The sequence below is a fragment of the Hemicordylus capensis genome, chromosome 6 (assembly GCF_027244095.1).
Source record: "Hemicordylus capensis ecotype Gifberg chromosome 6, rHemCap1.1.pri, whole genome shotgun sequence".
Classification (NCBI taxonomy): Eukaryota; Metazoa; Chordata; class Lepidosauria; order Squamata; family Cordylidae; genus Hemicordylus; species Hemicordylus capensis.
This window is the reverse complement of record NC_069662.1, coordinates 96,369,651-96,384,206: the sequence shown is the minus strand read 5'-3', so window position 1 is coordinate 96,384,206 and position 14,556 is coordinate 96,369,651. Positions and strand designations below refer to the sequence as shown.

Below are 14,556 nucleotides of genomic sequence, written 5' to 3'. Positions count from 1 at the left end.
TAGTATTTCCTAAATTGGTAAAAATCAAGCTATATAAAAATTAGAAAAAGGTATACCCTCCTATATGTTTTAAATTTGAAAGCTCTATTGAGTTGTAAATTAACATATTTTAGTGACCAGAGTTTGTTTAAGAAGTATTCGTGGGAAATGTGAAGTAAATCAACTTTTTTGTTGTTGATGTAAGTCTTGATTTGAAATTAACCCACCCTGTGAAGAAATGCATTAATTTCAAAATGGGAAACTTTAAATTCAGTGTCTGGCATCCAGACTAAGTCACTCAATGGTACTACCCGGGAGTTACTTTGACTATTCAATTCCTGTAGGATTGCTTGGGAGTAAGTTAGTCCAGATGTCGGCCAATATTTTTTCTTGAAGATTTATACCATTATTTCCAGCCTGAGATTCTGGGAGTTGTAGTCAACATCTGGGAATCCCTCTTAGAGGGAACACTGCCTCCCCGTGGCCACCAGTGGGCAGGTGGGTGATGGGGAACACCTGCCTGCTCGCCTGCCCTCCTCACCGCCGCTGCTACCTGCAGCAGTGGTAGTGGTGAGGAGGGAGGGAGGGTGATGGGGAACACCTGTTTGCCCACCATCCTCACTGGCAGTGCCTCCACCTGCCATTTTTGCGGTGAGTGGAGGTGGTGGCGGAAAGGGAGGTGGTGGGTGGGTGTTCCCCATTGCCTGCCTGGCCGGCCACCCACCACGCCGCCACTGCTACCACCAAGCGGTGGGTAGCAGTGGCGGTGAGAAGGGCGGACAAGTGGGTGGCTGTTCCCCAATACCCACCTGCCCACCTTCTTCCTTGCCGCTGCCACCAAGCAACAGGTGGTGGCAGCAAGGAGGGCAAGTGCACACTCCCCTTTGCCCAGCCACCCTCCTGCCTGCTGATGCCAGGAGGGTGCCAGGGTGGGTGACGAGGGTGTTGGGGGGCACCTGGACAGGCTTAGCCTGGGGCAGCCCTGTTTATAATATGATAGCAAATGAGATGAAATGTGTTTGTGTTTCATTTGGAGCTCAAAATGAAACAAAATCCATTTTGAGCACTAATTGTTTATACATGGAGTTTCTCTTCTTTTGGCCCTCAAGGCAGCTATATCCACATTATCCTTTGTTTGAAGTGGCCCCTCCCTCCCCCAACTACCACCACAAAGTGACCAGGGACCATCTTGCTCTGAGGGGAAGAGAGAAGAAAGAAGTGAGACCAAGGCCCACGTAAAGAAGTAAGCTTTTGGCTTGATGTAAACGTATTGTTCTTTATTCAAGTTTTTTGTAAACCGCTTTGGGAGGTTCACCTGAAAAGTAGTATATAAAGGCAAAATAAATCAATAAAGCAAGATATATGTCGGGATATGTCGGGACATAAGAGCAGATAGATAAGGAGAGATGAGGTGGGAGAACCGTGAAGAGCTGGGGCAAGGTGTGTGTGGTGGACTGTGAAGGATGAGAAACCAGTGTAGGAATCTGATTATGTGTGTTGCATGGTCTGAACAATGAAGAGGTGCAGTTCTAGTCTGAGAAATGTTTAGCTTTTGATACGATATGCAAAACTCTTGTAATTGACAAACTTTAACACTTAGGTTGAACTAAAAAAAAACCCCCACATTTAGGTTGAACCATAACAAAATACATCAAACAACTACTCTTAAATTGCTGCCATACAAAATTAAGCCCCAATTTACACTAACTGTTGGAAAACATGAAATTGTATATGGAAATTCCTAATCATTCATGCTAATCACAACAAGCCAATGCCAAGACAGTTGTTAATTCTGTGTCTAGAAATGAATGTGCAAGCTAGGAATATGATGTCAGGAGCAAAGAAGTCAAAACGAATTTTATCTGATTGGCAAGAGGGTTCCAAGAATTAAGATACTAAATAAATATTTGACAGCAGCATTCCCTGGTATAATGTATTTCACATATGCACTATATTAAAGAGAACATTTTTGTAGAACTGTGAGCAATTTCCTGACATATCATTTAACATAATGGGGTGAAAGTTGTTCTTGTATCACACTGAAATAATGCCCATTTCTCAGTGCTGGGAAGGCCCTTTAAGAGAGACAGAGCCCTCTCCTGAGAGATCTAGGAGGAAAGCACTAGACAAGGATATGCCTTCCAAGATGGTGCAGGGGCTCAAGAGGGTTAAATTCCCCTTAAAGGAGCTCCCCCACCAGCACTGGGCAAAGCGCAGCACTGCAGAGTGAGAATGGTGGTCTCTGCATGGTGCCAGGGGGACTGTGCAGTGTATTCAGTTATGTCTGAAGCGTCACTCAATAAACAATCAGGAGGCCACCCTTAGGGATGATGGAGGCCACCCTTAGGGTTGATGGGGCCCCCGGGCCTTGCAATGAAGAACACTGATGTTTAGGGCAGGGTTTTTACCTATAGCAACATGGAGACTTTCTTTCACAAGGTGTCATGGTCTCATTCTGACTCTCTAGTCATGTGTTGTTTGTGCAGAATGTGTATCTGTTGGGTTGGGTGATGTAATGGAAATGTTGGTGCCTTTTGTGCCTGGGTAATGTGGGGTTACCTGCAACAACCCTGTGATTGGTGGAGTTGCCAGGGATACTGTTTGCAAGGGTATCAGTATTACTAGGTTAGCTTTTGTTTCTATAGATATAGTTGTTCTGTTGACTGTGCTGCTGACTGGGCATAGGATTGTTGTGACTATGTTTCACCAGTGTTAGCCGTGGTGTAGTAATTGGCTGGTGTGCTGGGAGTATAGGATTATACCATAGAAAATGAAATTACTTTAACATTGCATATACTAGAAATAGTTTCTGCCCACAATAACAACATTTTTGGCATCATATAGCATGTTCGTCTATATTATTATAAGACATGCTAAAAATGTTAAAACATGTTAAAGTTTTTCCAATCACGCACTGGTAACAGGTACAGCCACTTCTGCTCATGTGACTTATTAGTTGTTTCTCTCTGTGTTACTGCAGTTGACAGGAGGGCAGGAATAAAATATGAAAGAAAACTCTGCTTCTGAATATGTCTCATTTTTTCTCATCATAAAAGAAGTCATAGATTTCTAGGAAAATATAACAACTTTCATGTGAATGAAAGAGACATTATTTTTCCTTATGCCCAGCTTCTGGATATTGTTTCTGATTGTGCTTGGGAATGAAAATATGAAATCATAAAGAGTTTCCATTGGAAATTATCTTCTTTAGTAAAAATGAACTAATCAATTCTGCTTCTTCAGCACCGTAAATTTATTCATATTTATAAAATGCTGCCTTCAAATATTTGTAGGGAATAATAATGTCAACCTAGGGACACTATTTCTAGGAATATTTTTGCCATGTCTACAAACCTTCCAGTCCCTTTCCTTCTCCCCAAGCCTTAACTGTTCCATCATCCCCAAAGGAAAAACTGCAATAAATGTGAGTTATTATTCAATGGTTGTTAGCAGTCTTCTCTCTAAAATTTTTCATCTATGTGCGGAATGAGTTCTGTTCTAGGCGGCAGTATCAAGGTGGTATGTGCGCATGTGCATTCAGAGTGGGGCCTTCCCCACTTGAGTGGGATCTAAAATTAACTAAGTGGACATTAAAAAAAACTTGTGTTTGTGCACACATGCACATGCCTTAGAGGGAACACTGGTTGTGAGCTGTATAAACATATTTCTCCTGTATATTTGAAGGAAATCATATTTGTTAAAAGTAAATTATATTTTCCCAACACTTGATCTGCAATACTTTGTGGCAAAATTGTGTTTTCCAATTAGCACATCAGTTATGAGAGCAATGGCATGTTGGTATGTGGCTGTATGAGTATCCTACCACATTGTGGATACTGCTGATGAGTGATGCCGTTCCCTCGCCCATGCTTGAACCACTTAGTGAACTTTTAAATTGCTTTGTTTCATATTTTCTATTTAATTATTTTACAATCACCATGCTGATGTGGAGACATCCTTGTGACATCAGCATGTCATTGTAAAGATGCCCCTTAACAGCACAGCACCCCACCCCACACACAGCAGGCACTATGCCAGTCATAATTATTACACAGGCATGGGAATGCCTGCATATTATGAATAGAAAGGTAAAACAGCATTTTGTCATATTATTTCACCAGAACCCCTCCAACCTTCTGTGATTTCCCAAAGCTTTCTGTTTCCACTATTCATGCTAGAAGGGACATTTTTATGATCGAATTGTCTTCTGCATGAGGCTCTTTGATGGGTTTGTCAAAGAAAATATGTTTTGAATTTCTACAGATTTAAGAAAATAGATGGCATTGTAATGTCAGTTTCACATGCGCTTAGATCATTTGAAATGTTTGTAAGGATAAAATTGGAGGGGGGAGGGAGTGAATCAGCAGAAAAGGGAGTGGGGAGTAAACAGCTTCTGCCCTTGTTGTCTTCAGACCTGGAAACAGCTGTGAAGGGCCTCTGTCAGGTCTGGCTGATGCAATCTTTCCCAAGAAAGAGAAATGTCTTGAAAATAAAGAGCAGCCATTACACTTACATGGATTAAATCTCTGAGATAGATAAGGAAGCAGGATCAATCACATAGACTTTGGCTTCTTAGGTGTTACTGCTTCTATCTGACAGTGGCCTCCTCTATCATTTGGCTTGACTTTACCTCAGAATTGATAGGCATTAGTGCTCCTGTTTGGTTTTTATAACCCTTCAACTTATCTCATATGGGGGAAGGTTTGCTGAGTTCCTTGTAAGGGCGAGAGGGCCAAGGGCTTTTGTGTGACCGGCAGACATTCAACAAGTGCATATGAGGGTGAAAATAGCACCTGTTGATATTCTCCTTGTATTTCAGATGCTTGACAGTCAGAACTGAAGCAAGTAATGCTTCAACTATTAAAACTACCATGTTTGCACCATGCCTACTATATTCCCCATTTTTGTTAATGTAAGTTATGGCTTGTTTTAAACCCAAGCACTGATGCCTGCTTCTTTATTACACCTGCATTTTTTCACTTTCATTGCTGTGAACACCCTTATATTGAGGGTGGCACATATGGCACTCTATATTAAAAAGCAAGGGCATTCAATTAAAGGGGGAAAAACTTTTAGGATAGTTGTGGATATGGCAACTCAACTGCGCTCCAAAAAATGAGGAAATTTGATCGCCTGTGATATTCATGCCATGAGGGCAAAAGATCTGAATAGCCAGTCTGGATATTATACTGGCCTACAAAATCATAACCATGGAAGCATAATTTGGCTAGGCCCTCCTGATTCAGTGCACTACCTGTGTTGGCTCGTGGCAAAAAGCAAAAGCTGGGGATTAGTGTTTCATTCAGCAATGTTTAAGAAGAAATTGGTAATGTGCCAACAGCAACTCATAAGGATGCTGAAAAGACAGGTATTAGCAAAGTGCTTTCTCATCTGTGTTATGATGGCAATAGGCTATTTGTAGAAAGTGTTCTCTTTTTGTTCAAAATGCCATCCTGTGTGGCTGCCCCACAGCTCAGCTAGTTAATGCACTCACGTGCCATCAAAGTTCCCCTTTGTGTGCATGAGGCCAGATATAGCCCGATGCCACATGCCAATCTCCCTATCAGGGATTCATATACTAGGGTAGTCATGCTGTGATTGAGTAGAGGATGAATTTGGAACTTATACTCTGTTATGGAAGAATGGGTGAAGCAGGAGATAGTGGCAGTAGCTGTTTGCTCTCATTAGTTGTTTATTGGATGCCTTTTAATTTATTCTTCTAAATTAGACATAATGTTAGGCTGTTGTTGGAGGCATGCACAGTATCTGTGGGGTATGGAATTTGGCATAAGTTGCCCATCCTGCCCAAATCGCTATTCCATGTTTGATCCTGGACTGACAGAATTTGTGCCATTCAAACTGGTATTGTAAAAGTCTAGGATTGTGCCCCATCTGCCAATTTCCAGAATAACTTTTTTTTACATAAAAGCCATAAAACCTAATTTGAAGCAAAACTGGAGAGTAAACTTTGCATTTTATAAAAAAAACAACAACTAGCTGACCCAGGCACAGAGCATCTGCGTCCCTAGTTCTTCCTTCCTCTCCTTCCATTTCAGGGCTCAGCCAGTTCTCCTCCCATCCAGTCTCCCTCGCCGCCCTCTCTGCCCACAGCTCTCATCCTCCTCATGAAGAGGCTGGCAGTCCCATTTTCGCTGCCTGCTCGGCCTCTTCCTCCATCGACCTCCCTCCCCCACCATCACTTGTCCTCGCGAGCAGCCCGGCAGTTCATTTTTGTCGGCTGCTCAGCTACTCGGTGTGGCACCACCGCCTTCTCCTCAACCTCCCCCCATCTCCCCCTGCGAGCTCTTGTCCAGCCCCATTTTCGTTGCTTGCTTGACCATCCTCAGCGGCTTGCAATGGCACCTCCGCTTCCTTGGTCTCCCTCCCTCCTCGCCAGCTCTCACAACTCCCGACAGCTGCTGGTGAATTCTCATGAGAGCTGCCACACACAGGATTAGCCATGGGTACGCCTTAGAGAATTATATATAGAGATAATGCACGATCTATATATTTAATTCTCTAAGACATACCTGTGGCTTATCCCATGTGTGGCAGTTCTCGCAAGAGTTCGGAGAGCTGCCGGATAGCCAGGGATAGGTGGAAGAAAATGGTGGCTGCAGCGGTGGTGGCAGCCAGCCAAAGAAAATGGCAGCGGGCGGCCAGCTGCAACCGGTGGACAGGCAGGCAGCTGTGACCAGAAGACGGGCGGCCAAGCAGCCATGACCGAGCAGCAGGAGGGTGTGGCTGAGTGGCTGTGACCAGGCAGCAGGCAGGTGCAACTGAGTGGCCGCTACCGGGTGGTAGGCGAGTGGTCAGCCAAGCAGCCATGACAGGCAGCTGTCTGGCCAGCAGGCAGCCACAAAATGGCAGCGGCGGCAGGCACAAAAGAAGAAGAGGGGGTGGCAGGCGGGTAAGAAGAAGACGGCTGTTGGGGGGAGAAGAAGAAGGTGGGCAGGCAAAAAAAGTGGGGGGCGGTTAGGGTTGGGGGAGAAAGCGGCAGTGGTGGCGAACTAGGGGCACAGATTCTCTGTGCTGGATCAGCTAGTACAATTTATTTGAGCTTGCTGAATCTCAGTTCAGTAGTTGGAATTTTGACTTTTCAATATAAGCTATTAAGGTATGCTAAATGCATTTAAACAACTACTGCATTTGTATAGGGTATAAAGTTTTTCATGTTCCCCATGGAAAGAATTTGTTGAAAGTTTACCTCTAAGATATGTCATTGGAAGTCACATTATGATTGTGTTTAAACACCAAATAAGATTTCTCAATAATTTTCTAACTGGAACTTGAGAAAAAAAATGTATAGCAATAATATATGCATCATGGCAGGCCACAGACTGACAGCATGTACCACAAACATTAATTGTGTGAAATCTTTGGACATGTGGGTGAGCCAAGCCATACCTGACAGGTGGATATTACATTACTTCTTCTGAAATTCAGATAATTTGATAACTATATCAGAGTATCAGTGGCAGCTTGAAAACTTGCAATGGATGCTCTGTACTGGAAGTTCCTCCTTGCCACCACCTCTACTGGAGTTGTACTTTTAAGATGCAGCTGGAGTTGCCATGCCCCCCAGAATTCCAGGTTTCACCTGAATTTTAAGCATCTCGCCCAGATTGCTTAGCCCACCCAGATTCTCCCAGATTTCAGATTTCATTTTTAAAAAGGAAGCTAATCTCTAGCCCTTGCAGAAGTGGAGTTATGGAGCAAAATGTGCAGTCACTCTTCTGCTCAAAAATTATTTTCAAGCCAATTTACATAATATGTGAATTAGGCACCCAGATTTGGAAAGCCAGAATATGGCAACCCTAGATGCAGCTGATTTATCTTCTGGGTAGCCACACTGCAAGAAGAGGAAGGGTTGTGCAGGCAAGGTTGACCCCCATCCCTGATGCTAGTGGTGACATCAGGGTATGTGGCCAGTGACAGGAATTCCGGGGGGCATGGCAACTCCAGCTGCATTTTAAAAGTACAACTCCAGTAGAGGTGGTAGCAAGGAGGAACTTCCAGTACAGAGCAGCCATTGCTTCCTAGTTGGTTTGTTTTCTCCATCTCTCCCTTCTCCACCCTGAGCCTTCTACAAAGAGGCTTGAGAGCTGTGCTTTGCTCAGAGATTGCTTTTTCTGCCCACCCCATGCACCTTCTACCAAGGCACCTGGGGGAGAAATGTCTGCTCCATTTGGGGAACAAAGTGAAGTGCTCAAGCCTCTTTGTGGAAAGTGCAGGGTAGAGAAAAAAGAGGCAGAGAAAAACCAACCAACAGTAAAGTGGCAGCTGCTCTGTATGGATGTGCAAAACATTTCAACATTGAAACATTTTAACTTGAAATGGGCCATTTGAAATGGGTCTTGAGCTCGAAACAAAATTTCATTTAAATGAAGGGCCTGTTTTGAGCTCGGAACAAAACAATCCCCTTTTGATTCAAAATGTTTTGACATTTCAAGCACCATTTTGGAGAGCTGTTTTACCCTTGCTGATTGGGTTTCTGGCACTGGCTTCTGACTGGCTTGCGATCCTATGGTGGTTTTAGGGGAAAGTTTAAAATTTGTTTAAAATTGCCCTTTTGCCCATTTCTTTTGTGGGTAGTAGGCAGTACCTAATGGCACAGTGGGGAAAGAAACATTGGTAGACTTACTATAAACTGCTCTTTTTCGAGGTATGGGGAGGGCATCCTCACGTGACGGGTTGTCAGCCTCTGCATGCTTCGAGACAGGGCCAATCAAATTTCAGGACTGCATATACTCTGCTGCACCAGCCACACCCAACCCAGTTCTGGGACTGTGAGCGAGATGCTTGTAGCCCCATTCTGGAGAAAAAATACTCCTCACTAAAGGAAAAGAGTAGAATTAACAGAAAGAAAGCAGGAGGATAATCTAATGAAGCACAGAAAAGGAAAAAGGGGGATACCAAAATCTAGAACCCTAGGAGTCGCTCCACCACCCGATGGAAAACACTCCCCTTAAGCATCCGCGGGAGGGCCAGATGCCCTCCCCATACCTTGAAAAAGAACAGTTCACAGTAAGTCGACCAATGGTTTTTTCCCCAAGGCATGGGGAGGGCATCCTCACATGACGGGACATACCAAAGCTCAGACTACCTAGGGCGGGAAGCGGATGCCTATACCACCTGCTGCAGGATCGTCCGGTCAACTGCCGCCTGCTGATCATAGAAAGGTGGAATTTTATGATGTTTCAAGAAGGGAGAAAACGAACTCCAAGTGGCAGCTTTACAAATTTTGTCTAAAGGAGCTCTCGCAGAGAAAGCTGCCGAAGTAGCAGAGCTCCTCGTGGAATGCACTGCAATGCCTTTTGGAACCAGAAGTTTCAGCACCTCATAAGCCAGGGCTATAGTCGCCCTAATACACCGACCCAAATATGACTTGGAAGCCTTGGTTCCTAGAGAACCCAGCTGGAAAGAAAAAGAGAGTCCAATTTCCGAAAGGACTTAGTAAACCTTCAAATTAGAAAGGACTATATAAACCTTCAAGGCTCTTATGACATCCAGTTTATGCCACACTCATTCCTTGGGATGAGTGGGCTTGGGACAGAAGGATGGTAAGACCACCTCCTGACTCCTATGGAAAATAGAATTGACCTTCGGCAAGAAGGTAGGGTCCAATTTTAAAACTACAGATTCCTTTTGAAAAACACACAATTCATCCCAAAACTCCAAAACTCTCCTAGAGGAGGTGATAGTCACTAAAAACAAAACTTTGAACAACAGTAATCTGAAATAAATTGTACGCAGGGGCTCAAAAGGAGCCTTAGTCAAGGCATTCAAGACCTTATTTAAATCTCAAGTGGGAAACCAATGAACCGGTGGTGGGGCTAAATTACACACTCCCTTCAAAAAATGAGAAATATGGGGATGCAGTGTGGAGGAGCTTGACTCCCTTATGTCCAACACCGAAGACAATGCTGACACCTGGCGCTTTGACATGTTTGGTCAAAAACACTTCTCTAATCCTGATTGGAGAAAACCCAAGACTTCCGAAACCCCTGCTGAAGTAGAAACAATACCGCGCTTTGCTGTCCATGAGCAGAAGGTCGCTCAGGTGAGCTGGTATATACGAGAGGTGGAAGCCCTTCTGAATGCCAGAATCGTCTTGAACCCGAGAAGAGTACCCTTTATCTACTAAGAGCTTGCGCTCAACTTCCAGGCATGAAGTCTCAACCAAGACAAGTCTGGATGCAGAAGAGGCCCCTGGAATAGCAGATCTTTCCTGAGAGGAAGGGCCCAAGGAAGTTGAACCAACATGGCCACCAGATCCAAAAACCAAGGTCTGCGTAGCCAATACGGAGCAATCAGAATGACCTCTGCCCTTTCTGCCATGATCTTCCACAGCACCAGGCCAAGAATCAGAGGAAAGGCATACAGCGGCCAAGGAGACACAAGGGCATCTATTTGTTCCACTTGGCTGCAGTGATGTTTGGCATAGAACCTCGCAAGTTTGGTACTATGCGCTGTTGCAAAAAGGTCCAGTAGAGGAAGACTGTATCTGTGCACAATCTGGCTGAAGACTGCCAGAAGCAGCGACCACTCTGCCGGGTCTATCCGCTGATGACTCAACCAGTCCGCCTGGATATTCTCCTGACTGCTTAGATGTTTGGCCGCTATGGACTGTAAGTGAAACTCCGCCCATGCCAAAAGGAGGTCCACCTCTTTCATCAACGCCCGGGACCTCGTACCGCCCTGATGATTCACATGGGCCTTGGCCATCACATTGTCCATTCTGACCAATACGTGATGGCCCCTCACTAGTCCCTGAAATTCCAATAGAGTGAAGCGAATAGCCTTCAGTTCTAGCCAACTGATATTGAACTGAAGGTCTAGCTGCTCCCACAGCCCCTGGGCATGGCGGTTGAGACAATGCGCCCCCCCAACCAGACAAACTGGCATCTGTTGTTACCACTATCCTCTGGGGAACATCGAGAGGGGTACCATTCTGTACGTCTGGAGACAGCCACTAAAGAAAGGACTCCTTGACTTTGGATGGAAGGGTGACCTCCACATGCCCCTTCTCCATGATTGCAAGTTGAAAAGGAAGCAGGAACCACTGGAGTGGCCTCGAGTGCTACCTGGCCCAAGGAACACAGTCCAAGCAGGCAATCATTTGACCTAAAATTTGAGCTAGGGACATGAGGTTCCCTTTTCTCCTTGACATTCATAGAGATATAGCCGCTATGAGTTTGTCCTGGCGCCCTAACGGTAGGGAGACCAAGGCCAATTCTGAATTGAAAAGAATGCCCAGATGTTGCAGGATGCGAGACAGCTGGAGATGGCGCTTCAAATGGTTGATCACAAACCCGTGCTCCTCCAGGATCTGAACTGTGCAGGCGACATCGTGGACTGCTTGGTGATAAGACACAGACCTGATTAACACATCATCTAAATATGGACAGACATGAATTCCTTGCTGGCGAATGTGCTCAATGACTGCCACCATCAATTTCATAAATTCTCTTGGCACTGATGACAGGCCAAAAGGAAGAGCTCTGTACTGGAACTGTTGTTGATTGTAGGGGAACCTCAGGAAATGATGACACCGTGGATGGATGGGAACGTGGAGATAGGCCTCCGACAAGTCTATTGATGAAAGCCAGTTTCCCGGGTGAATCGATCTTTTGATGGACTTTAAAGATTCCACCCAAAAGGTTCACTTCTGCACAAAACTGTTCAGGCGCTTCAGGTCAAGAATTGCACACCAGGAGTCGGCCTTCTTGGGAACAAAGAAGAGCAAGGAAAGCACGCCTAGCCATGATTCCATCGATAGAACCGGCTCTATAGCTTGAATTTCTAACAGATGAAGAATGGCCTGTTCCATCAGTAACCTTTTTGAACTCAGCTTGTACACAGGGGTTACAAAATGAAAATCAGGAGGAACAGAAACAAAATCTATTAAATAACCCTGAGTGACCATACAATCACCCACTGATCGGAGGTGTTCAGCACCCAGGTGTTGGCAAAATTCAAAAGTTGATCCCCCACCTGAAGTGAGTCATTGCTTACAATTTCTTGGCTCAGCATTGCTGGTGAAGGACCCTGGTAGATTTCTATTTGGTGCCCTGTTCTTGTTGGGCCAGGAAGCTTCTTTCAGGAGCTTCTCCAGGAGCTTCTGAAAGTGAAGCCTCGGTTGTCTCTGTCTTTATGGAGATCCCTGAAGCCAGCGAAGCCCGCACGGGTGAGGTTCTGTAGGAACAAAAGGAACTCTGAAAAGAGGAATTGCCCCTAAACCCCCTACGAGTTTCCCCTCGCCCCATAGGCACTGCCTTCTTTTTGTCACGGGTGTCTACCAGAAATGGTTCCAGAGACTCTCCAAATAACTTCCCTCCTAAGAAAGGGGTAGCAGCCAAGGCGACTTTAGACTTTGTGTCAACTTTCCAATGCCTTAACCAAAGGCCTCTCCTAACCGCCAACCCTGCTGCCATAGCCCTGGAAGCATGCTGAAGACAATCAAGACTTGTATCAGCCATAAGATCCGAAGCCCTGGCTAGCTTATAAAGGCCTTGGCAAAGTTTAATATTGTCTGGGGGCACCAATTTAACTAGCTCCTTTGCCCAAGGAATGGACGCTCTGGCAAAAATCGAGTTAGTTGCCGCTGCTCTAATAACGGTGGCAGAGGCTTCATGACCTTTTTGCAGAAGATGATCCGCTTTCTTCTCCTCGGGTGATTTGAGAAACTCATCGCCCTCTTTATTCAACAGAGCACCTGACACCAATTGGGTCACAGGAGCATCTACAACAGGTATAGCTAACAAGGACATAATGTCAGGTGGTAATGTATACAAACTTCTTAGGAAAGGTTAAGACAGGCTTGGTGGTTACTGGCACACCCCATTCTGCTAACATTACACCTTTAAAGAGGGAGGGAAAAGGAACCGTAGCAGCAGAAAAGGAAGTAGAAGGGAAAACTTCCTGATCCAAACCTGATGCAGGAGGAACCCCAGACTCCGGAGTCACATCCTTGATGACCCTCTTTGCTTTGGCCAATAATACCTCAAACTCTGATAAGGAGAATAAATGAGAAGAGCTGGGTTTCTCTGTAGGAGTCTGTTCATCAGATAACTCCCCTTCCTCCTTTTCTGAATCAGAACTCTGAGAGTTAGTAGAAGTAACAGCAAGGGGTTTAGAAGGACTGGATTAACTGCAGATGGTGCAGCTGCTGTCATAGGGACAACCACAGGTCATTTAGGGAACTGAACTCCCTCATTGGAGGAAGTTTGAGTAACTCTCCTTCTCTTATGTAAACGCCTCTTAGGAGGCGTAGAAAATTGACAGTGCTCACTCAGCGGAATAGCCCTTCTAATAGGACTAGAATCAGGCAAAGATGAATAGGACGGGCGCCTGGTTAAACTTCTGAAACAACACCGCCCCCACCCCCAGTGGGAAGGCCCCTCACAACTGACAGGAGGAGGCACTACTGCAGGGGCTTGACTTGAGGAACCCAACCGATCTAGTAAAGGGGACACCAGAGATAGACACTGCTTCTTTACAAACTCCCCCAACCACTGCAACTCACCCACAGACAACGCTTCGTTGTTCGGGCCAAGTATAGCTTCGGCTGTCTCTGCGTGCGTCCCCTGTAAATCTCCCCTGGCTGAATGTGGCGCTATAGGAGGGGCATTCTTTATCAGCAAGGCAGGCTGAGGAGACTCTAAAATGGCCACTGGAGTTTGGGCGGGAATCTCAGACGCAACCGCTTTAGGTTGCTGCGCCCATACAGCCTGAAGCTGAAGCCTCTCACTGAGCGGAGCCCTGCCAGAGACCAGCTTGTGTATTTTCTTTTTCTTGCCACCCTCTTGGTCTTTGAGGTGCTTGGACTTTCCCCCCCACTTTTCACGGCGGCAGCGCGAGCTCTAGGTGCAGAGCCATCTCAGAGCTACTGGGCACAGTTCCCTCCTGGGAAGCCACCATTGCTGCAATCATGGACCCTTGAGTCAGGGGAGTGGGAACTGGAGTAGCCTCTGAGAGGGGCCCCTCTGAAAGGGCTCCCTTCAACATGTCCCCGAAATGAGAGACCTCCATAGCAGAGCCAGAAAAAACACAGAAATGGAGGAGGAAGAGGAAAAATAATGGGCTTCACAAACGGAGAATGGAACAGCAAAAATCAAAGGCTTAACAACAACAAAAAGAACACAAGGAACAGCAAACTGAGGAAAAAAACAGGTTGCTCACCTGTAACAGATGATCTGGATCGTGATCCGTTGCATTCATAAAGAATGGGTTCTGCGCCTGCGCAGGGACCTCGCGGACCGACTGACTAGCTCCTCGCGACGCCTCCAACCGCCCTGCACGTGATCGTGCCCATACTTTAATAGGCGGTTGGGGCGTGTCTTCCTCAGTTTCTTTTAGACCGCCATTGCGTCTAAACCTCAGATCGATTGCTCCTCGGTAAATTAATAGTTTTCACGGTACAACGACTGGAACGGATTTGGAACTACGTTTGGCTTTGAACTTTGGACTGTTTTGGACTACGTTTTTTGGATATCCCTTAAGAAATTCGTAAATTGGAACATTATTATTGGCCGTGAGACGCTGAGCGCTATGGCGTCGAAAGCGGCGGTTAAG

General features: G+C 45.6%; 1 protein-coding gene across 3 annotated transcripts in view; it reads left to right on the top strand.

Annotated features, from left to right (window-relative positions):
- Positions 1-14,556, top strand: part of FBXL2 (F-box and leucine rich repeat protein 2) — a 104,305-nt gene that overhangs the window by 16,075 nt on the left and 73,674 nt on the right. The window contains exon 2 of one of the 3 annotated variants that reach the window (XM_053262515.1): positions 1,089-1,222. The exons of the other annotated variants lie outside the window; for them this stretch is intronic. The gene's annotated coding sequence lies outside the window, so the exon portion shown is untranslated. The remainder of the gene's footprint in view (positions 1-1,088; positions 1,223-14,556) is intronic. 3 annotated transcript variants of the gene reach the window in all.